Source organism: Ascaphus truei, chromosome 7 (genome assembly GCF_040206685.1).
Source record: "Ascaphus truei isolate aAscTru1 chromosome 7, aAscTru1.hap1, whole genome shotgun sequence".
NCBI lineage: Eukaryota > Metazoa > Chordata > Amphibia > Anura > Ascaphidae > Ascaphus > Ascaphus truei.
The window spans coordinates 21,852,227-21,870,181 of NC_134489.1; positions in this window are offsets into that span (position 1 = coordinate 21,852,227).

Genomic DNA, 17,955 nt, shown 5'->3' on the forward strand with positions numbered 1-17,955 from the left:
AGTTTATTTCTTTTTCATGGGGGAATTGATTCCTTTAACATTCCATGAAATAATTCTCATAGGGAACTTATTCTCTCAAAGGATATACTCAGTAGAGCTGCGTGCGGGGAAACCTGGGGGCGGGCAGAACGGTGCACGGGCGGCCAGAAGCTCCGTGCTGAGGCTGCTTCTCTGCTCTGTGTCTGTGTCAGAGGGGTCGGGGCTTTTCTTACCTGAACACAGACATCCCCTCCTCCACCTGTGTTACCCGTCCCAGTTTTCAGCAGCATGAGGGACAGGAGCAGGCTTACAGTAGTACTTCCCCCCCCCCCCAGGTGAAAGCTTGTGACTTATGATTGTGTGTTGTGTCTGTCTGTGTGTGGTGTGATTGAGTGTGTGTTGTGCCTGTGTTGCTTGTGATTGAGTGTGTGTCGTTATTGAGTGTATGTGTTTTTTTTTTGCACACACTCACAACACACTGCACACACTCACAGCACACTGCACACACTCACAGCACACTGCACACACTCACAGCACACTGCACACAGTGCACACTCACAGCACACACCCACAGCAGACTCACAGCCCCCCCACCCCCTACCTCTGGTGTCAGCTGCTGGGGCATCGTGGGGCTGCCTGCGGGGATCGGGGCTAGGGGGGGGTGATTGGTGCAGGGCTGGGGGGATCGGTGCCGGGCTAGGGTGCGGGGCTGCTAGCTGGGGGGGATCGGTGCGTGGCTGCTGGCATGGTTATTTCAGTGCCAGGCTGGGGTGCGGGGATGCTGGCGGGGGGATCAGTGCAGGGATCGGGGGGGGGGGGAATCGGTACTGGTAGAAGTGAGGCTGCTTTGGGAAGTGCAGACTGTAGTATTTTATATAAAATGGTAAGTATAATACAATACACTCACATGATGTTGAATGATTACACGCAATTAGATCAAACAATCGATCTCGGCTGCAGTTAGATATACTTTCTGTTCCCCTGGAATCAACCCTCTGTTTGGCGTGTGCCTCACGGCTCCGTCTCAGCAGTTCCGGATATGACGTCAGCAGGATCCAGGGGTTCCGGTCGGCGGTGTGAATCGTCTGTCAGCGTCACTCTGTGCGTTTTTATCCAGTGCCTGTTCAATATTGCTAGTGTTATAGTTTCTTTCTACAAATTTCTTAGTTAAGATGGTAGATTGTTCTACAAATATATGATTATCAGTTGCGCTTCAATCTACGGTATTGTCCGTATGGGACGTTTGCTATCCATTTATTGAGATGGCAACTGGACTATAATATGAAATTATTAGCATCCACATCTTTGAAATAATTTTTGGTTTTAATAAGATTATTCTCTATATAAATGGTAAGATCTAAGAAATTAATAGTTGAACTACTAATAGTAGACGTGAATTTAAAATTTAATTCATTATTATCTAGATATAAAAGAAACAAATCCAAATTTTCTGGTGTGCCCTTCCAAACAAAGACAATATCATCTATATATCTCCGCCATGTGACCAGGTTCGCGTCCAGACCTGCCCTCGACCATATGTATTGATCTTCCCACATGGCCATGAGCAAGTTAGCATAGCTGGGCGCGAACCTGTTCCCCATGGCGATCCCACACAGCTGTAAATAAAATACTTAATTGAACCAAAAAAAGTTTTTTTGTAGTATAAATTGAATGCATTTAACAAGAAATTCAATTTGTAATATTGGAAATTTCCCACTTTTTTCCAAAAAAGTTTTGACGGCTCTGCATCCATCCACATGTCTTATTGATGTATACAGATCCGTCACATCCGTAGTGACCAACAGATAGCCTTCTTGCCATTGTATATCTCTTAATAGCAATATCACTTCATTTGTATCTTTAAATAAGATTTTTGTTCTTTAACTATTTCCTGCAGATAACTATCTATAAATTCTGATAGATTCGATGTTAATGACCTTATGTCTAAAATTATTGGCCTTCCAGGAGGGTGTAGGAGATTTTTATGTATCTTTGGTTGAAAATAGAAGATTGGGAATTTGTGATCTTGTATATTAAGAAATTGAAATTCGTTTTCCTCTAGAATACCCTTTAATTTACCATCTTCTAATAAAGTTGATAATTCTTTTTTAAATAGAATAGAGGGATTCGAGTTCAGCTTTTGATAAGTAGTAACATCTCCCAAAATTCTATTTGCTTCTTGCATATAATAATAATAATGATCCATGATTACTACTCCTCCACCCTTATCTGCTGGTTTGATTACAATACTCTGATCTAATAAGAGTTCTTCCAAAGCAATTTTTTCGTCTTTGGTTAAATTTGTGTGATATTTATTGTTGGCATTAGTTAAGGCTTCTAAATCTTTGGTAATTAATTGGAAAAAAACTTCTAGGTGATTTCCTTTTGCAAACGTAGGAAAAAAATGAGATTTAGGCTTAAATTTTGAATGTACAAATGTATGTGACTCTAATTGAGATGTTGTTGGGCAATCTATAGTAGTGATTAATGGGTTAGTCCAGTTTCTTGTTTCTGCCTCTTTATTAATAAAAAATCTTTTTAGAGTAAGTGTTCTCAAATATTTTTGTGCATCTATGAACAAGTTTAATTTAGTTGGTCCAATGGTAGGAGCAAAGGTAAGTCCTTTACTAATAACCATGCTTTGATTTTCTGTAAGAATCTTTTTTCTTAAATTAAAGATGTTATTTGTTTTAAAATTTTTTTTCTTGTTTTTCCCTTTTCTACCTCCTTGTCGCCCTCTGACATGCGTCTTTTGTTTCTCTGTTTTAGAGGTAAGCTTTGGTTTAACAAGGGGTGAAATGGACTCCTGGTTTCCCATGAATTCATACACCCATTTGGGTCTAACAAAGAAGGTGACTCTTTTTGTGAGTGTGGATTAGTAGATTTTTGGTCCTCTTTTGTTGATTTGCTAATAATATCACTTATTTCGATATGTTTGTTTTTTTCTTTTGCTTTCCCTCCTGTTGGTAGGAATTTAGTATCTACTTTTTTCATTAAAATCTGAGGTTAAAAAGCCTGCATGATTTTTAGGATTTTTATCTGTAAATTTGCCTCTATAAGAGGTATCCATATGAGAAGTGGTCACTTGGCTTTTTTCAGGAGGATCTGGGCAAGAATGCATCTTAGGGCTATGTTTGGAAACTTTGTTCCAATTTCTTTCTATGCCCTTAGCATAATCGTCCTGATCTCTTCTGAATTTCTGTAATTTAATAGCAATCACTATCTTGGTTTCTTCAGGAATGTCGATGACAATGTAGTTAGGACTTTTATACCCTAAGCTATCTGCTGATTGGTTAAGAGCTGAATGAATGTATCAGTCTTAAGATGGTAACATATAAGAGTATGCTAAGAAATATTTGACGATATTTATACAATTTCTCCACATCAAACATATGTGATTACATCAGGAAGGGGGGGGGGGGGGCGGGAAATTTCATGGATAAAAAGGGGGGCTCGGCATAAAAAGTTTGCTCACCCCTGGATAGATTAACAGCCAAGTATAGCATGTAAAACACATACAGTAAACAAACAGAAACATACAAAACTAATCCAAAACAACACAACAAATAACAGAAATCTTAACATATGTTGACTTTCCTTTATTCCATAACTATCTATCCAGTTTTACTTTCCCTTAAGCTCCCCCCAGCCCCGCCCTTATACTTACTGAACAATACAGTGCACTGGTCTAATCTAACTTCTAACACATGAAACTTTTCATAATTATATTATAGCAACTTGCTATATTTGCAATCGTTCCTTGCAAATGAACCCTACAAAAATATTGAACATACATATCTGCACGGTTAAAATCTACATAGAGTCTCAGACTATAAAGGAACAGTTAGAGAAATCAGCCCCCCATATGCTCCTTATAACAAAAAGAACCATAATTACTGTAGGTGTTGATACTTAAACCAGATATCTTCTGCTGCAATCAGCTCAGCGCCCTATTCTCACTGGCACCTCTTTCTCCGATTGGTGACTGACGATCCTGCACACGTCTCTGATTACGCTTCGCTCACCTGTCCTCAATGTCTTTGTGGCGATCACGAGTGTACTTTTCAGCTTCCCTGGCCTCAGTGAAGATATTTACTGTCCCGGCACAGCTTATTCTAACTAAAGACGCGAGCTGGCCGGGACCGCAGCAGGATCGCAGCGGGTCTATTCTCCGGCTTGAAACCGGAGTTTCCCGCGCTTCAATAGATAAGCGCTATGGCGATTACTATTGAAAGCGCCCGAGGCGCAGGAAAAAATGGCCGAAACCAAGCCAGGTTTCGGCCGGAGACTGGCACGCGGCGCGCGCGGTTTTTGAAAACTGCGGTGGCGGCCATATGAGAATAAACTCTGCCGCCACTGTACTCAATTCGCCGTGAAAATTCGAAGAGTGGCGGGAAACCCCAAAGTAAAGCTCTTGTTTTGTTGAAACAAAGATCTACAAAGTTTTCCAAGCTCTCTCCTATTGTTAGAGACGGCCTCCGAATAGTCCTGGAAAATTAATATCTTGGATCCCTCGTATACAATTCCTCCTGAGTCCTTGTAAGCTTGCAACAGTCTGTTTTTTTTCTCTAAAGTCCATCAATGTAGCCATTATTGCTCTTGGTCTTTCTCCTTGATATTTTGCTGGACCCAGTCTATGGGCTCTTTCTACTTTGATGGTAGCCAGATCCGGAGGTAACCCCAGGATCCTTTTGAAGTGCTAGCTCTTGAGATGGTGAAAGGGTCCCCAGGCCACCAATTAAAGCATTATGCCCATCTGGGGGGCCCCTGAGTCATAAAAGGTGATTGTGGAGTGTCAGTTCTGCAGTCCAGACCTGGCTGCAGTCCTGAAAATGTATAATTCAGTGTGTGAAATGTGCCCCTGAGCTATATTGGGGAATTGTGAGTGTCAGCTCTTCAACCCAATTGTGGTATATAACTGTTGGTATAATAAAGATGTATGTGGTTTTACTGTTCCAGGAGAGCCAGCCAGCGGGGATGTGCAGGGCATGAGTTTCAGGGGTGACTTTACAGTAAAATGTTGTCAGGGTGCGTTTGGGTAGACGGGGGCACTGTTGCAGGTTACCCCGAAACATGTACTCAGGAATCCCCCCCGATTCCTGAGGACATGAGTGTTAGGATTTGCCATCCTGGCGGTCGCAGACCATCTCCTCATCTCAACAACCCTTCCGTGACGGACACTCAAGATGCGTGGTCTCGTGGTCCCACTACGCGCGCGCGGATCTTGCGCCATCTGATTCCCTATCCGTGAATTCTGTCTCTGCCCCCCGCTCTAACGCACGACGGGTGCGTTCATCCAGCCTCCCCGCTGATGCGCGTTCCAAGCGCCGCCCCCGCTCTGGTGATGGACAGGACCGGCGTGGGAGTGACATGCACCTCTTGCTCCGCCCCCTGACCTCCGTGACGCACGCGATCGGTCCTGCCCCCATTCGCTCTAGGGATGTCCAGGACCAGCGTGATTAGGCTGCATCCTAGGGCACGCCCCAAGCACCAGCAGCCTATTGAGGTCTTCTTCCTGGTTCTGCCCTGGCTGGCTATTGGAGGCTCATCCTTAACCTTCCTGCTGCATTCAGTCTTTGCTGAGCATAGTCTAGTGTGACGCCGTGCCTTGCTGCATTCTAGTTCCTGTGATCTTGCCTTGGCTTGCTTGTTTAACCTCTTGTTGCCTGACCCTGCTAATCTCTTGCACCTCTCCTCTACTGATCCGGCTTCGAACCTCCTGTCTCCAGGACTGACCTTGGCTAAGTTTTCCAACGATCCGATACTCTCCTATCCTGAACCTGGCTACGTACCCTGACGATCCGCTACTCTCCAATCCCGAACTTGGCTACGCACTCTGACGATCCGCAACTGTCCATTCCAGACCTGGCAAGTACCTATACTATTCTCCAATCTATAACCCTGACCTGGCTTTAACGACTACTCTACATCCTAGGCGCGCCCGCGTGGCTGTGGGTCGACGTTAACCAATTCCCTACCTCAGCACCACTGTCGCGCTTCGTTTGTGGTGAGCTACGCGTTACAGTATTCTCAGCCACACAACCGCAAGCTACCTGACTACCTTAGAGGAAAAAATTGTTGGTAGCGAGCAAACCATGCTCTCCCTTCAGGAGGACTTTTGCTCTCTTTCTCGTACTTTACAGGAACTGCGTTCCCCTCTTGTGCCTGCTGTTCCTGATTTTCCCACTACTGCTGCTTTGCCTTTCTCCCAAGAACCTTGTCTACCTGCTCCAACCGTTATGGGGGTGACCCGCACGAATGCCGTGGATTTTTGAATCAATGCTTTATACAATTTAAAATGAACCCTTCACGCTTCACTGCGCCCCGCACCAAGGTGGCGTATATTGTTTATCTTCTTATAGATGATGCTCTTGCCTGGGCCTCTTCCATCTGGGAGTAAAGATCCGTCCTCACACAGGATATCGGAGCCTTTGCCCGGGAGTTCCAGAAATTGTTTGATACACCCGGTCGTAAGGTATGTGCTTCCTCTGCACTTTTTCATGTTTCTCAACGCAATCGTCCAGTAGCCAAATACGCTCTCGAGTTTAGAACTATAGCTGCAGAAACTGACTGGAACGACGAGGCTTTGTCCGCGGCCTTTTGGCAAGGATTATCGGAAGCCTTGAAGGATGAGCCGGCAGCCTACGACCGTCCCACCGATTTGGAGGAGCTCAGTGCCGTCAGTATTAAGGTGGATCGTCGCCTCATGGAGAGACGATCAGAGAAGGCTCATCATCGTACCATCCCGGATCAATCCCAGTCAGGTGAGCTAAACTGAGGTTTCTTCCCTGGATACGTCCGAGCCTATGCAATTAGGGGGTACAAGCCTCTCCAAATCTGAGAAATTACTGTACGACGCAAGAATGCCGGTCTATGCCTTTCCTGCAGTGTTTCTGGACATTTTGCATATTTCTGTCCCCAAAAGTCAGGAAACGCAAAGTTCCCATGAGACCCGGGGGAGTTTCATTGGAAACGCCTTTTCTCTCCCCTATTTCTACTGACAACCCTTCTCGCATTCTTATCCCCATTACTATCTATGGGGAGGGCTTCCAAGTATCTACGCTTGCTTTCCTCGATTCAGGTTCCAGAGGAAACTTCCTAGATCAAGCTTTCGCAGAACGCCATCTGATTCAGACCAGGCACAGAAAGAAGCCCATCGCTCTTGAAGACCTCTGCAGCCAGTGTTTATCTCCTTGGAGACAGAGGTGCTTCAACTCAAGGTACAAAACACACACCTGGAAAAGATCCAATTCAATGTTATCCACACTCCTTCCATCAGCGTGATCCTCGGGCTACCCTGGCTACAGATACACAACCCTCGGGTAGATTGGCTCAATAGGGAACCCATTCAATGGAGTGCCTTTTGCTATAAGAACTGCATCCTGGAAGCAAGTAGCATCGCGGGTACCACCGTGTCCGAGGAGAAGGACACGCTTCCTTGGATTATCAAACTATTATCGTAGGTTCATCCAAAATTTCTCTTCCCTAGTGGCTCCACTTATGGAATTAACCAGGAAAGGAGCGGACCCTGCTTCTTGGTCCGCTGCTGCTCTCCAGTCTTTCGCCCATCTCAAAAAGGCCTTTGTGTCCGCTCATATTCTTATTCATCCTGACCCCAAACTTCCTTTTACGCTTGAGGTTGACGCTTCGGATTTAGGCGTAGGCGTTGTTCTGTCTCAAAGGAAGAATTCCCTGTCCAGATAGCATCCATATGCATTCTTTTTGGAAAACAATTCTCTGGCCCAATGCAACTACGATGTCGGGAACCAGGAACCCTTAGCCATGAAACCGGCTCTCGAAGAATGGAGACATCTGCTGGAGGGTACCAAAGATCCATAACCATCCTCATGGATCATAAGAACTTGCTTTACATTGAAGGCGCACATCGCCTGGGAGCCCGTCAAGCCAGAAGCGTAGGCTGAGTTTCAGGACATCTTCGATAAGGTCAGATAGGAGATTCTTCCCCCTCACCGCCCGTTCGATTGTCTCATCGATCTGCTTCCAGGTACCACACCTCCTAGAGGGACTTCCTATCCATTGTCTATGCCTGAAACCAAGGCAATGAAGGAATATATTGCAGAGAATTTACAGAAGTGATTTATACGTAAGTCCACCTCTCCTGCGGGCGCAGGGTTTTTCTTTGTGAAGAAGAAGGATGGAATCTTACGCCCTTGCATAGACTACCGGTCCCTCAACAAGATCACTGTCAAAAACTGGTATCCTTTGCCCCTCATTTCTGAACTGTTTGATCGATTACAAGGAGCTAGTATTTTTTCTAAATTGGATTTAAGAGGTGCCTATAATCTTGTCAGCATCCATCAGGGTGATGAATGGAAGACTGCTTTCAACAATAGAGATGGACATTATGAGTACTTGGTCATGCCTTTTGGTCTGTGTAATGCCCCAGCCGTGTTTCAGGATTTCGTAAATTAAGTTTTCAGAGACCTCCTTAACTCCTTTGTAATCATTTATGTTGATGACATTCTAATTTTCTCTAAATCCAGACAGGAACACATCTCTCACATGAAACAAGTGCTCCTTTGCTTACGCAAGAACAAACTTTTTGCCAAAATGGAGAAATGTCATTTTCAACAAACATCTACCATTTTTCTAGGCTACATCATTTCCGATACCGGCCTCACCATGGATCCCGCCAAGGTCAAAGCAGTCCTGGATTGGCCACAACCTACTACCCTTAAAGCAGTGCAATGCTTCCTTGGATTATCAAACTATTATCGTAGGTTCATCCAAAATTTCTCTTCCCTAGTGGGTCCACTTATGGAATTAACCAAGAAAGGAGCGGACCTTGCTTTTTGGTCCGCTGCTGCTCTCCAATCTTTTGCCCGTCTCAAGAAGGCCTTTGTGTCCGCTCCTATTCTTATTCATCCTGACCCCAAACTTCCTTTTACGCTTGAGGTTGACGCTTCTGATTTAGGCGTAGGCGTTGTTCTGTCTCAAAGGAAGAATTCCCTGTCCAGATAGCATCCATGTGCATTCTTTTTGGAAAACAATTCTCTGGCCCAATGTAACTACGATGTCGGGAACCAGGAACTCTTAGCCATGAAACCGGCTCTCGAAGAATGGAGACATCTGCTGGAGGGTACCAAAGATCCATAACCATCCTCATGGATCATAAGAACTTGCTTTACATTGAAGGCGCACATCGCCTGGGAGCCCGTCAAGCCAGATGGTCGCTATTTTTCTCTAGATGTAATTTAATAATTTCCTATCTTCCCGGATCCAAGAATATCAAAGCTGAAGCTCTATCTTGACAATTTTCCCTGGACGACAAGACTGAGGATCAGCAAAAACCCATTCTACCGCCCAAATGTATTCTTTCGGCCACATCATTTGGAGTGCTCAAAGACATTGTCCGTCAACAAAGTCACATTCTTCCTGGCATCTCGCCTCCACAAGACCGTCTCTTCACTTCGTCCCTGCACCGTAAGAAGGTCCTCGAGTGGAGTCATTTGTCCAAATCTGCAGGCCACCCGGCACCAAGAGGACCCTGGACCTCATCTCTCACACTTTTTGGTGGCCAGGAATGCAAAAGGACATAATTTTTTTTTTAGCTGCGTGCCCTATGTGTGCCAGGACTAAAATGCCCAGGATACCTCCTTCAGGTCTTCTTCAACCTCTACCTGTTCCGGATCGGCCATGGACACATTTGTCCATGGATTTCATTTTGGACTTACCTAGTTCCAAGGGTATGGACACGATTCTTGTAGTAGTGGACCGATTCTCGAAGCAGGCCAATTTCATACCCCTCAAGGGTCTGTCCAATTCTCCCAGACTTGCTGACATCTTCATCAGGGAGATCTTTCGGTTACATGGAGTACCCTTGGTAATAGTTTCAGATAGAAGCTCACAATTTATTTCTCGTATCTGGCGCTCGATTTGTCTCCAGCTAGGTATCGCCCTCCATTTCTTTTCAGGATACCACCCACAGACTAATGGTCAAATGGAGAGGACCAATCAGTCCCTTGAACAGTATCTACGTTGCTTTACGTCGGACTCCCAAGATGACTGGGCTGAACTTTTACCCTGGGCAAAATTTTCCCACAACAACGCACGAAGCAGTTCAACCCTGGAGTCTCTTTTTTCCATAAATTACGGATTCAACCCATTACTCTTCCTCTTGTTCTACCTTCCTCAGTGATCTCAGTGGCTGATGACTGAATAAAAACTTTACAAGACTTGAGGAAAAAGATCCAGGTCAACATCAGGATAGCAGTCAATAGGCAAAAGAATCTGGCAGATTGCCACCGCAGACCTGCTCTGGACCTTAAACCTGGCGACAAGGTCTGGTTGTCATCCAGGAACATCAGGCTGAAAGTCCCCTCTATGAAGTTCGCATCTAGATTTCTTGGACCCTTCGCTATCTCCGAAAGGATCAATCCGGTTGCGTATCGCCTTGCTCTCTCATCTTCCATGAGGATCCCTTCCGTATTTCATGTTTCACTTCTCAAATCTGTGGTCCAGAATGCCTTTTCAGTTCCGGTTTCCCCCACTTCTCCTCTCATGGTTCATGGTCAACCTGAATATGAGATCCAATCTATTCTTGACTCAAAGATCTCCAGGGGATCTCTGCATTATCTGGTGCATTGGAGAGATTTCGGCCCGGAGGAAAGATCCTGGATTCCAAGTCATCGGGTCCACGCAGCCAAACTGGTTCTCATGTTTCATGCTAAATTCCCCCGAGAGACCATCATGGAGTCGCCCGGAGGTCACTCCTAAAGGGGGGGGGTGTTCTGTGAGGATTCGCCATCCTGGCGGTCGCAGACCATCTCCTCATCTCAACAACCATTCCGTGACGGACACTCAGGATTCTGTCTCCGCCCCCCGCTCTGATGCACGACAGGTGCGTTCGTCCATCCTCCCGCTGAAGCGCGTTCCAAGCCCCACCCCCGCTCTGGTGATGGACAGGACCGACGTGGGAGTGACGCGCGCCTCGGGCTCCGCCCCCCTGACCTCCGTGATATGCACGGGTCGGCGCACGATCAGGCCCACCCCCAATCGCTCTAGGGATGTCCAGGACCAGCGTGGGAGTGACACGCGCCGCAGGCTCTGCCCTCTGACCTCCGTGACATGCGCGGATCGGCGCGCGATCGGTTCCGCTCCCATCCCTGATTAAGCTGCATTCTAGGGCATACCCCATGCACCAGCAGCCTATTGAGGTCATCTTCCTGGTTCTGCCCTGGCTGGCTATTGGAGGCTCATCCTTTATATACCTTCCTGCTGCATTCAGTCTTTGCTGAGCATAGTCTAGTGTGACGCCATGCCATGCTGCATTCTAGTTCCTGTGACCTTGCCTTTCTTGTTTAACCTCTTGTTGCCTGACCCTGCTTGTCTCTTGGATTCCGCACCTCTCCTCTCCTCTCCTGATCCGGCTACGAATGACGATTCTCCTGTCTCCAGTCCTGACCTTGGCTAAGTACTCCAACGTTCCGATACTCTCCTATCCTGAACCTGGCTATGTACCCCGACGATCCGCTACTCTCCAATCCCGAACTTGGCTACGTACTCTGACAATCCGCAATGCTCCACTCCAGACCTGGCAAGTACCTATACTATTCTCCAATCTATAACCCTGACCTGGCTTGAATGACTACTCTACATCCTAGGCGCGTCCGCATGGCTGGGGGTCGGCGTTAACCAATTCCCTACCTCAGCACCGCGGTCGCGCTTGGTTTGTGGTGAGCTACGCGTTACAATGAGTAACACAGATCACCAGACAAAATCCTCCCTTGAACGCAGTTTGCAGCTCACCGCCAAATCCCCCTGCTTCAGCACAAACCAGGACAGTAAAACCGGGCAGGTAACTTAATTACAATAACGGTTCTCGGAATATGCCCAAACCACAGACCCCAATGTGGGGTTCAGTACATCTCTCACCAGGGATAAGGTGAAGAGAGTTATAGGGGTTTTAAGTTAAAGTGTGAAGTGTCAGCTCTGCAGTCCAGGGTGGACTGCAGTCTTAGAAAATGTTTTAACCTATAAGCAACATCAAAGCCCTCACCCAATTAACTCAGTACCGGGGGTTATGAAGGTCATAGCTTTCTGAAATTTTATATGCAGAGGGTTAGAAGGGAATCATGTAGATTGAAATGTTTTTAATATTTGTAACGTGTATAAATGCATAAATTGACATAGCTAGTTTAAGGTACATTTAAAGTTATGTGAGCTGGAAAAATGTACATGGCAGTCAGGAGATTCTCCCCCATTCAGTCCAGAACAGGAGATGACACGTAGGGTGTGTAATACTGGGCTTTGAAATGCTTAGCCGGATTCGAAGGTGTTAACCTTTTGGTAACAGGGAGGGGGGAAAGGAAGAGAATTGCACTGGGCCATCTGTTACATTGTCCCTATACCCAGACTGAGCGGCATTCATTAAGAAAGCAGGATGCCATATGCTAAGTGGCAAGTGGCAAGTGGCCAGTGGGGGAAGATGACATTTTTGTTGCACATGCTCAGTTGCGATACTGAGGCTTTGTGCCAGTTTTTTTACGAACCTGGCAGGACTCTGCTATAGGTGGAATAATTGGTTCCCACGCAGTGATTCGCTGCAGACTGTAAATATAGGCTTTTTGTGTTTTTAAAAAGCCCGGCGCAGCCAGTCAGGGGTTAATTCCATCAGAGTCATCTGAGCTACAGCGTGCGGTGCAAAGGTCATAACATCGTAACTAAGGATTGCACCCTGCTTCAAAAGTTCGTTTGATCTAAGGACTTTGAAACGAATTCTGCAAGGGCAGAACAAAGTTATTTCATTTGGCAAAGATATAGGGGTGGCAAGTTGCTTCCCTAGCCAAAAGACTGTCCTGTTTTCTGCTCGCGTATCAAAACCGCTCTTGGAGTTGATACCTGGAGACAGGATTGCATGAACTTTCATTCCAGAAACCTTTTATTTCGTTCCAGTAAGTGTGTAATTCGTAGTATTATTGTAATTCAAGCTGTGTATGTTCTCTATGTGAATAAATACAATTTATTTTATTTCATGCTTTATTCAATCAAAGGGCCCAGATGGTAAAGTGTTAATAAGCTTGGTCTACCGTGACAGATCTTTAACCAATTTTTTACTTTCCTCTTCAGCTATGCGTTTACTTTCTCAGAGCATCTTTAATTCTGATTGTAACAGGTACTTAACCCTGTCACAATGAGGCTTCTGAGTAGTCCAGCAGGGAGCTGGTTAATTGTTGCCAAAGTCAATTAACCAGTCTCCACCTGGCTAATCAGACAGGTTAAAAAGCCTCCTGTTGGAAACTGCAAGAGAGACTCCGGAGCACAGTCACAGCTGTGCTGCTAAAGGAGATGAAGTCTTGAGCACACAGAACAACAGTGTGCTGCCAGCAAGACACAAGGGACCAGACCTCTGTGCCAGGGTGCAGCTAACCTGAGAACCCGCCAGAGGCTGACTCCTCAACAGACATCAATCGAGACCCAGACACTGACATGAAGGGCCACCTGCTTTAAGGTACCACTTTTGGAATTTGGGGTCTTAGGTTGGTATGAGGCTTATCCTCCCAGCACTGCAGATAGGTAAGGGGGATGTGAGTTAGCACTTGCAAAGGGATAGGCTGTTCATGTCTTCGTGTATATCTATTGCCTTAAGACTGTGTAGCACCCCTGCTATATTAATCTAACACAGCATAGAAAACATTGACAGAATGTTTCCTAATTTTACCTTATCATCCTTTTTATTTTTATTACACTCTTTGCATTGCTCTTGCAAGGATAAACACTGATCAACCACAGGTAGGGTGGCCAGATGTCCCGGTTTAGCCGGGACTGTCCCGGTTTTCAGGGCTTTGTGTTGACTTTTTCGGGTGCTGTCCCGGTTTTTAATCCCATTGGCTGCCCATATACAATAGGTGTTTTCCTGTCGCTCATGCATGACTGGAGAGTTCCGATCAGACTGCGCATGCGTGACATTTGCCCTGATTTTTGTCAGGCTCCTGAGGGTTACCACTGGTGCCTAGCTGCATCTGCTGTGTAACACTCGGCTCCCTTGATTTAGGGGCCCAGTCCGTCCCAAAATGTCTGAGTTGAGTTGAGTCTGACACAGACATTTCTCAAAGTAGATTTAGTTTTATTTAAGCCGCAGCAAACAATTAAGATAAATGGTACAGCTCTGTCCTGGTGTGATGGAGACAAGCACTTTGGTTATTAGATAAAGGAATCTTATACAGGCCATAATATTTATACCTTCTAAAAGCTCTCAACTACATAATTCTTACATGCTAACATACTCTTCGCATGCTCCCAATCTTCTTATCTTCAGTAACTTTTCTGTAACGGTCTCTTCTTTGTTCTTATTTTCCTGGGCCTCGGTGTGTAGGATGAGCCTTAAGAGTCTTTGGATTGGCCGTTCTGTACAGATAATGTGTACTACTGTGATTGCTCTTTCCTCCTGCCTCATATCCTTGAAACATTAACCCTATCCTTCGCTGGTTCACACTGGGCAAGTATTCAAACAAAGCACAGTACAGTATGTTCTTCTCATGGATCATCCAATCATACTGGATACATTGGACAAAATGCAGATCTTTCCTGGGACTAAGGAGCACCGGAAAAAGTATCACTACGTATTTTATTTTTTTGGTGTGCTGCAAATAACCATCATTATTGCTTCTCATGAACAAACAGTCTCTCATGTTACCCAGGTTCCTCTGAGGATAAAGTCCAAGGGTGTTTCAGGTTCATCACTGGTCAAGATAAAAATGTCACCGTCTGAGCTGATGAGATTTACCGAGTTCTGGTATATGTACCAAGTGTGTTTAAATAAAAGACCCTGTGACGGAGCGACCTGTAGGCAAGGTCAGAGAAAAGTCCACACATGCATTTCTGGGTAAACCATAACCATGAGTGGTTTTATTCTCCACATAAACAACTGAACATTAGGTGCACTGTCCCTTTAAGCAAAACAAAATCATAAAATAAACACCTATTCCCTTTAGGGAAACTAACTATACATTCTGGCCCTTTCTAACTGGGCCGCCAGCTAAGCTGGTTACCAACCCCAAAACATAAAAGACAATAGTAAGGAACAATATATAGAGTCTTATCTGTGTGTTCCGGTCCGGCGTCTTCGATTTCTCCAGGCACTTAAGATGCAGGCGGTGAAGTCCTGCTGCTCCCAGTAAGTCTTTTGCCCTGTTTCTTTGCAGGCTTCTCTGCTGTGTGGGGCTTTGGGTTCCCCACTGTTCGCAGGCAAAACCCTCTGGAAAACAAGCCTGGATCCCTGCGGCCGGGAGCTCTGTTGTCTGTGTCCAACAGGGGCACTGAAAAGCAGCAATTTCCTGCCTTTTATCCCCTGCTCAATCAGGAGTTTTAAATATCACATGCAGGAAACCCGACACCCTTGTAGTTTTCTGATGCTTGCAAAGGGAGTTACTGTAACTTCTACAATCCCTTACAGACCCACATAAAGCTAAATAACTTCTACAAAACACAGAGCAGTATTTAAATAAGGCAAAAAAATAAATGCTCATGGGCGTTACTATTCAAATAGCAAGCGCTAAAATGTTGAGGCTTTTGTAAACCGAGCAGTAATAGCGTTAGTCCAAATCAATTTCAAAGCTTTCTGTCCTACCGTCACGAGAGAGGTGGTGGTATTCATGACTGGGAAAAACTCTTGCTCTGAGACATAGTTTACGCTTTAGCTATGGTAGGTGTGTGTAATGCATTGAAAAGTAATGCTTTGCTCACCTGTAACTGTCTGTACCTGTAATATGTGAGCAGGGACCCCTCACCTGTAGCTGTCTGTACCTGTAATATGTGAGCAGGGCCCCCTCACCTGTAACTGTCTGTACCTGTAATATGTGAGCAGGGACCCCTCACCTGTAACTGTCTGTACCTGTAATATGTGACATGAACCCCTCATCTGTAACTGTTTGTAATATGTGAGCAGGACCCCCTCACCTGTAACAGTCTGTACCTGTAATATGTGAGCAGGGACCCCTCACCTGTAACTGTCTGTACCTGTAATATGTGAGCAGGAACCTCTCACCTGTAACTGTCTATACCAGTAATATGTAAGCAGGGACCCCTCCCCTGTAACTGTCTGTACCTGTAATATGTGAGCAGGGACCCCTCACCTGTATCTGTCTGTACCTGTAATATGTGAGAAGGAACCCCTCACCTGTAACTGTTGGTACCTGTAATATGTGAGCAAGAACCCCTCACCTGTAACTGTCGGTACCTGTAATATGCACACAGGGACCCCTCACCTGTAACTATCTGTACCTGTAATATGTGAGCAGGGAAACCTCACATATAACTGTCTATACCTGTAATATGTGAGCAGGGACCCCTCACCTGTAACTGTCTGTAACTGTCTGTACCTGTAATATGTGAGCAGGGACCCCTCACCTGTAACTGTCGGTACCTGTAATATGTGAGCAGGAACCCCTCACCTGTAACTGTCGGTACCTGTAATATGCACACAGGGACCCCTCACCTGTAACTATCTGTACCTGTAATATGTGAGCAGGGACCCCTCACATGTAACTGTCTGTACCTGTAATATGTGAGCAGGAACCTAGATTGTAGTAAGTCGGGTCCACATTGGCTGCTTAGTTTTAGTTTGAGGAGCGCTTGTGTAATCTCCTCTTCAGATACTGGGCTAAATTGAAAATTGTGGGCAGTGTTGGGAGGGGATGGGACTGTAGGGATACTCCAAGGATGAGATTCATGTTTGGGGTTTGTGCTGCGTTTCGCTAATAAGTTAGTGGCACACCCCACAAAGTAATCATTGAATGCATTTGCAATGTCAGTGGGGTTTGTCAGAGTAATATCCCCCTTAGTGATATTACTTGGTTGTTGATGGTTAGGAGGCTGGAATATATTGTTGATAACCTTCCAGAAGTTAGCTGGGTTTGATGTATTTTGGTGGAGATTGTTAGAGTAATATTGTGCTTTTGCATGCCTTGTTTGCCTTGTGCACATGTTCCGCATGCATCTGTAGTGATTGAGATCCTTGGTAGTGCCAGTTACTTTGTAGCTTTTCCACAAGGCATCCCTGAACTGGTAGAGTGCTATAAGGTCAGGTGTAACCCATGGAAGGTGGGCCCCCCATACCCTTATTTTGCGTAGTGGAGCATGGGTATCGCAGAGTTTTAAGAACTCGGATTGGAAATAGTCGAGTGCAGAATCAGGGTCGGGAATTAAATCGATTCTGTGCCATGGGCAGTTGGTAAGGTCATCCAGAAACTGTTGTGGGTTAAAGTTTTTAAATGTTCTAGTGAGGAGAACTTTAGGGCTTGAATGGGGCGATTTAATTTTCCTTACACAGTACACTATTGCATCGTCACTGAAAATATCAGGAAGGATGCCAGAGGATTGGATTGTGCTGGGGTTTGAGGAGAGAATCCAGTCTAGCAAGGAATGGTTATGCGACTTCAGGTTTATCCGTGTGGGTTGGGAAATGAGTTGCGATAGGTTAAGTGACTTGAGTTGTATCTGGATTTTGTGGTTATATGGGTCAAGCCAATTGAAGTTGAAATCCCCTAGAACTAGCAGCTCACTCTTCTCATTCAGAGAGGAAATGGAGCCAAGAAATTGGGTGATATCAGTCAAGAATTGTAGAGGGGCTTTAGGGGGGTGGTAGATGCCAGCAAGCAAGATGGGCTTAGAAAAGGGGAGGCAGATTTTGCCAACTAGAGTTTCAAAAGAGGGTGGACTTGGGGGGAAATTTAACAGTGTAAATTGTAAGGTGTCTGCAATATAAAATAACACCACTCCTCCTTTCTTTGACCTATCTCTCCTAAAAATGGAGTATCCCTGAATGGTGATATTTGCATCAGGGGTTTTAGGGGATAGCCATGTTTCTGTAAGAACGATGGCTTTGGGTTTATGCATAAGGCACCATGCCCTTAGTTCATCCAGTTTGGGCAGCAGGCTTCGGATGTTTATATGGGCGACAGATAGCCCTTTTTGGAATTTAAAGATGGATTTCTCAGGGGCATGGGACAGAGCTGA